This window comes from Arachis hypogaea, chromosome 6, assembly GCF_003086295.3.
Source record: "Arachis hypogaea cultivar Tifrunner chromosome 6, arahy.Tifrunner.gnm2.J5K5, whole genome shotgun sequence".
Taxonomy (NCBI): domain Eukaryota; kingdom Viridiplantae; phylum Streptophyta; class Magnoliopsida; order Fabales; family Fabaceae; genus Arachis; species Arachis hypogaea.
In genome coordinates this window covers 4,764,571-4,772,239 of record NC_092041.1, presented here as the reverse complement: position 1 = coordinate 4,772,239, position 7,669 = coordinate 4,764,571, and positions in this window count along the sequence as shown.

Below are 7,669 nucleotides of genomic sequence, written 5' to 3'. Positions count from 1 at the left end.
CTCACAGTACTAAGTTCTGTTGAAGAGTTTAGGGTTCTTTGGAAGGCTTTCATTTTTAGGGTGAATATAAATGGTTGGAAGAGTTTTAGGGTTGAAGGACAAAAATAACCTTTTCGAATTTTTTTAACATTTTTAGCCACGCTTTGGAAGCGTGCCAAAAGAGTTGTAGGAAACGGCCACGCTTTTAAAATGTCACTATAATAAAATTCTATCGTCACGCTTTAAAAGTGTGTCTGTTTCTCTCTATGGATATGCTTTTTAAGCGTGGCAAAAAAAGTATGGCCAAATCTCGAATCAAGTGTCACCCTTATCAAAGCGTGGCCGTAGTTCCTTTTTGCCACGCTTTTCAAGCGTAGCAGGAAAAAAAGTGGTCAAATCTCTAATATATCGCCATTCTCATAAAAGCGTGGCCATTGACCACTTTTGGCCACGCTTTTAAAGCGTGGCAAGAAAAAAGCATGGCCATAAACTTTTTTTCTTGTAGTGACTCTAAAATAACGGTAGCAACCATATATTGGCCCCGAAGGAATATTTGTCGTTAACCGGGAGGTTACATTTTCAATTTGCCACAATTTTAGGGTTATTAGCCACAGTTTTAAACATTGTAGAGACCTTCGAAAAGTCACGATTTGTATATCATTGCTCACGCGTAATACTGTGGCTAAATAAGAATAATCAAATCAAAAAGTATAATTCTACCACACTTCATCCCTAACTAATTTGTGTAGGTCAAATTTTTCAGCCACAATTTTTTTCATGGCTAACGTCAGGTTATCTAATCACATTATTTTTGTGGCTAACTCGCACTGTTTTTCACATACAATCTGTGACTAATTTGTGCTAATTTGCTATGGTTTTTCATAGCTAACTTTTTTTTTCTAAATTTGTAACCTTTGTTTTAGTTTGACTGTGACTAATTGAACAATTTTATTAAATTAAATTATATATATATATATATAACATTAATAACAAAAGTCAAAATTTTTAAATATATAATATTTAATAATAATAATAATAATAATAATAATAATAATAATAATAATAATAATAATAATAATAATAATAATAAGACAAATCTAAACTTTTATATAATAAAAAAAATTTAACATAAATAACAAAAATTCTAACATCTTCTAAAGTAAATATATTTAAAATTTTAACTATTACTTATTAAATATATTAATTAAATGTCTGACGTATTATCAGATAGACTAGACACTTTATCACCATATTTTAATAATAAAAATTTGTGAAGAATTGTTATTTAATTTTTTTATATTCATCTAATTTTTTTTCTAAAATTTTAACGTACTTTTCTAAATTTATCACATGTTCCTAAGATATGAGATATGTTGTTGGAAACTTTATCGAATACAAACTCAAAAATACGTTTAAATTTGTCAAAATATACAACACTAAAACCACACACATATCTTATATTTTCAATCCTAAAGACTTTTTTAATTTAAAGCGTTGCTCTACGAGTTATTATACCTAAAAACCGTACCAATAAATTGTATATGTAGGTAAATAGTCAATATGAAAAGAGTTAATTAATTTCTCACGAGACATGATGACTCACTCATCACATGAGGTAATGAGCTGTTATACATTAGTCATTAAGGACTGATGAGGGTTAATTAAGCATGTCATTAATATTTATTTGAACAATATTACATAGTAAATAAATATTATTTTTTTAATTAATATTTATCAATAATAATTTATATTTATGTTTCAAAAAATATATAATTTGTATATATAAATTAATATAATTTATACTTATATTTTTAAAATTTATATATATAAATTAATAAATTTATTTATTAAAAATAATTTAATATTTATATTAATTAAATAATAATTAAAAATATTAAAAATTACTGATCTTAATTTTTTTATATATTTAATTATATATATATATATATATATATATATATATATATATATATATATGCATATGCATATAGGATAGGATGTGATTATTCATGCATAAGGGACAAATAGATGTTTCGTCTTTCTGTGGGCAACAATAAATCCGAATCCTTGAAAGTAAATAATAACCATTTTCATAATAATCCATCACCTGCTTTCTTATTTTTCTGTTATTACTTATTAGTTATTAGACGTTAGATATATATCAATTATCATATTAAGGTTCTGTAATACAGACAAATTTCCCGGTATCTTTAGCAAGATACATATAACACCAATGAATCTAATCTTTAATTAATTCTCTAGCCTTATCTCTACACCCATCCTTTCCCATCCATAGCTATAGTTTCAAGTTTTCAACCTAGCTAAGTGTGGACAAATAACGCTAACAAAATAATAATCACTTTGCTAATTTTGAAAACACACACACATAATTATTAGATTACGTTTGTATATAAAGACAAAACACTGAAATATAAATATATAAATATAAAATTATATTTAATAAATAAAATATAAATAAAAATATTATGTTCTAAAATACTTAATTAATATATTTTATGTTTTTTCTAATGAAAAAGACACAAAATTATTGAACAAAACATAATTTTTTAATTATTATTAAATTTTTTAAATTAAATGTTGTATGAAAAAAATAAAGGTCAATTTAAATTTTATTTATTTATTCTATCTTATATTTAGTTTATAACTTAATAAAATGTTCTTATATATTATATTTAATATCTTGTCTTGTTATTCTCAAAATAAAACCTAACGTTAGTGACCTTGTCTTCATATAGATAGTTTCATTTTGTAGAATCATAGACCGTAATGACTTGTGTAATAAATGTAATTAATCAACTCTAATTCTTTAGAGTTGAGATAAACCGACCTAAAACCTAAAAAATAATATTTTAACGGTAATAATAGGTCCACTAATTAACTTTAGCTGATTATTATGATTTCGGTTTTGTGTGGATTTACCTACCAATACGATACAATAATTTCTAAAGGATAGGCCTTCTCTCTCTTGGTTACTGCAGTAATATACAAATCGATTTTTCTTTTATGTTTCTCATGTTAATAACATAATAAAACCATATTATTAACATGCGTGTACCTAACTTAATCTAAAAGCGCACGCATAGCAGTCAATTCTTCGACCATCAAGTAATTAACGTAATATATATTTCTTTGTTGCCTTAATTAATGCAAGAGTATCGAGAGAGAATGAAAAAAAATGGTGAAAACTCAGTTGAAGTCGATTTTACGTAAAGTTGATATCTGAGAATCGTTAGACGAAAATTTAGTCAGATCAGTTAAATTATCTAACGATTCTTAGGTATCAATTTTACGTAAAGTCGATTGTACTTGAATTTTTACCGAAAAAAACATAAATATAACTAAAATTTAATTTTGATATATTATTAGTATAAAATAATTTTATATGTATATTTAATTATATAACGCCATATAGTAAAAATAATTATTTTTTATATTGACTACGTAAATAATCATCTAAAAAAAATAAATATAATTTTATAATTGTGAAAAATATTTTACATTATGAGTACATCAAAATTAAATTTATAACTATTATTAATATATCACTTTTTATTAGCTTAAATTTTTTAAAAAAGTAATTTTATAATATATAAAGCTTCTATAACCAAAAGATCAAAAATTTAATTCTTGTTAAGCTCCAAAAAATAATCAACATAAGATAAATAAAAAAATTATAACAAAAATTTAAACAAATTTAAAAGAAATTTTTATTTATAAAAATATATTAAAAATATAACTATTTATATTCTTCTTCTTCGTCAATTTAAGTTTTTGAAAAAGGGATTGCATAACTTATAGTATTCAAATCAATAAAAACTGCAGAGTAATCTTATTGTGATTTGTTAACGGACATCGTACTACTAAAAAAACCAATTTTAATAGTTATTTATTTTATTTTCATAATAATTAAAATAATAGTTATTATATTTATTGATAATTTGATATTAGTCCCTTTAAATTTTATTGCTAAAATTTATGATAAATATATAATTATTAATAAAGATATTTTTAATAAACGTAAAAAATATATAATTATTATTATAATATATAATAACAACAACAAATATATAATTATTAAAAAATATAAATTAAATAAAATATATAATAATTAAATTATGTTATATGTATATTAAAATTAGTTATTAAAATTTATTATTAATATAAAATATGTATTAAAATATAAATATATATTAAAAATAAATTAAACTAGATATATATTTATATATAAATATATTAAGAATTAATTTAGTAGCTGATTTTGATATACAAATTATAGTAACTATTATGTTATTATATGTGCACTAGGATTGTCAAACGGGTTGGCCTGTTTAAATCTGTTTTATTCGCAGGTCAAAATTTTTTAGTTCAGACCGTTTATAGTCAGCCCGATGGATTAAACGGGCCAATTCGTTAATCATTTAATTTTATTTTTTAAAAAATATTTTGACGAAAAATACTACTTTTAGGTAAAAATTCTTTGAAAATAAATTTTTTATGGGTCGGATTTTCGAGTCGGGTCGAGGGAGATTTTGGCTAAAATACTTTTTTTTTTTTAAATTAAACGGACTATCTGTTTAACCCGTCATTTTTTTTCGGGTTAATCGGGTTAAGTCCATTTAGCCCAAAATTTAAACGGATTTAATTTTAAAGACAAAATTCGCCCATTTAAACGAATAAACAAACTGGTCTAATGAATTTAGTCCATTTTAACGTCCTATATGCGGAACACATGGATTTATTGAAGATACATACGTGCTTCTTTTCATACCAGCCACTGCCTAGTGCCTATACACATATTTGCGGGTGCACAAGATTTAGTCCAATCCTAAATTTAATTAACCCGGATTAAAATTATATTTTAAGTTTTCAACAGATTTGGGTTTGTGTATTTTTTTTTGGACTAAGGCCTGGGCCAACACAACCCAGACCCCAATAGAACTCTTAAGCTGCCACAACAATTCTCATTATGCAAGACAGGTGCTGCACTTTCCTTCCCTTGCAGCAACTTCCATTCCCCAATCTGATTGCATACTCATTCCTCAATATGTTTTGGCTGCTGTAAATGATGGGCTTGAGGAGACGCCTCACTGAAACTAGGCCACTAGGGTTATTTTTCTCGGTCTCATTCTCACAACTCTTCAGTCTTAGTCCTCTTTCTCCACCATCCCATTAATTTTGACATTTGTGTTGTTTCTGAAATCGATCAAATCACAGCTTCTATTTGATGCATCATCTATAATCCAAAAGAGGAGACTGATAGGCCTGTAGGACAACACTAAATTTGGGCTCCAAATCATGCTGCTCTAGTCTAGGGACAGAGTAGCAATACATGCTCTGTGGTCTCTAGTTCCTGCAGACAAATAGGACACATAGGGGTGTTAGTGACTCGTTTATTAAACAGATTTCCAAAGACAGGTAATATGTTATGCGAAGCTCGCCACAAAAAGGTTCTAATTTTTTGGGGAACTCTTATTTTCCAAATCTCCTGCCACAAAAACTTAAAATCATCACTGGTAGATGTGTTATTATTACCACCCAAGCTGCCTTCACTCCTAGCAACGTGATAACCCGACTTGATAGGGTACATGCCATCCGATCTGAAAGGCCAGCTAAACTTATCCTCCCTTCCAAAAAGACTTACTGGTGTTCTAATGATTTTGTCGACCAAAGCTCCATCAAAATACATCCGTAACTTATTCATATTCCACCCCTCACCCTCAACAATCAGATCCTTGACAAACTTAATATCATTATTCCTAATGATAATATTCTTATCCATATTCATAATCCACCTGTCCTCCTCGATTCTCACTCTCTTACCATTTCCTATCAACCATCTTCCATTCCTCAAAAGAAAGTCCTTACCATGAACAATACTCTTCCACATCCATGAATCTGCCTTACCAGGCTTAACATTTTTAAAATCTTCCTTTGGATAGTAAATAGCTTTCAGTACCTGAACCCATATTGCATTAGGATTTTCTAATATTCTCCACGCCTGTTTTGTCAAATGCGCTATATTCTGACTATATAAATCCTTAAAACCAATCCCTCCATCCTTCTTACTAGCACAAATCTTATCCCAACTATTCCAGTGGATGCCTCTTTTTTTATCTGAAGACGAACACCAAAATTTGGCTATTCTCTTACTGAGCCATTGACAAAATTCTTTAGGAAAAAGAACCACATTCATTGCATAGGCAAGTATTGCTTGGATAATCGATTTGATGAGGACCTCCTTCCCAGATTGATTAAGGAGTTTTTGTTTCCACCCACCTAGTTTATCCACCACTCTGTCCTCAATCTAACTAAGAGCTCCATTCTTTGATCTCCTCCAGTGAGCCAGAAGTCCAAGGTACTTACCTGGTCTATCCCAAGATGACAAATCCAAAATCTCTTCAATATCTACTCTACTCCTAATAGATATCTGATTTTCAAACGTGATCCCGGACTTACCCAAGTTGATCCTCTGTCTTGAGGCTGCGGTGTACATGTTCAAAATATTAATGAGCTGAAAAATCTTCTCTTCACTATCTTTGGAAAAAATAATACAATCATCTACAAAAAGGAGGTGTGAGATAGCCGGAGTAGTAGGCGAAATTTTAACTCCCAAAAGCCTACCCTCTTCTCTAGTCTTATCCATTAAAATTGTAAAAACCTCAGCTGCTATGATAAAAAGGTACGGTGATAAGGGATCTCCTGCCTAAGTCTCCTCTGCAGTTCAATGGTAGACGACAAGAGACTATTAATCTTAATTTTATAGCTTACTTGTCTCACACACTTCATCAACAGCTCTATCCAATATAAATTAAACCCAAAGGCCCTCAGAATTGCTTCTAAAAACGACCACTCTAATCTATCATAAGCTTTGATTTATGTATTTATTCAGTGTCGTTTCAAGTTGAGTTTGGGCCATACTTTATATAGAGTCGAGTGGGTTTGAACTTATGTTTTATAATTAAAATATGTATATTTTTAAATAAAATAATATGTTTTCGTTTCAATTAATAATTTTTATATTAATATTTTATATAATAATTTATTATGGTATAAATATAATATAATATTTATTAAATTTAATTTTCGATGGTAAGATTTTATTAGTTTATTATTATATTTTTAAAATAATATATAATAATTATACATATCCTAATCTAATATATAAAAGTTAGACTTAATAAAAATAAAAGGTCCATAAAAAAATGACTTTCATGATGTTTCTGACTTCTTTAAAGAGGTCGAATACCGATAACAACAATTTGATTAATTTGACAAATAATTTGTTTAATTTCACATACAAAATTCTTGCTTCCATCTAATCTTTCAATATATTTTATTATAAATCTTATTGGTTGAGGCGATGGGAACAACAATGTTCCACTAAAGTATATTTGCATACATGAATCGCTTTTATATGTATATATGGTGAGAAAAATAATAAGAATCATTAGAATAGAATTTATTATTTTTGTTATTAGATAATTTGATTAATTTGACTAAATTTTTATCTAATGACTCTCAAATATCAACTTCATATGAAATTGACTTCATCCAATGACAGAGCCACGTTTGTGAGAAGGGAGCAATGACCCTCCCAAACCTAATTTTTTAGTTTATTTTTTTTAATTTTTAATTTTTTTTAATTTATATTTTTCATGTTCACCCCTCC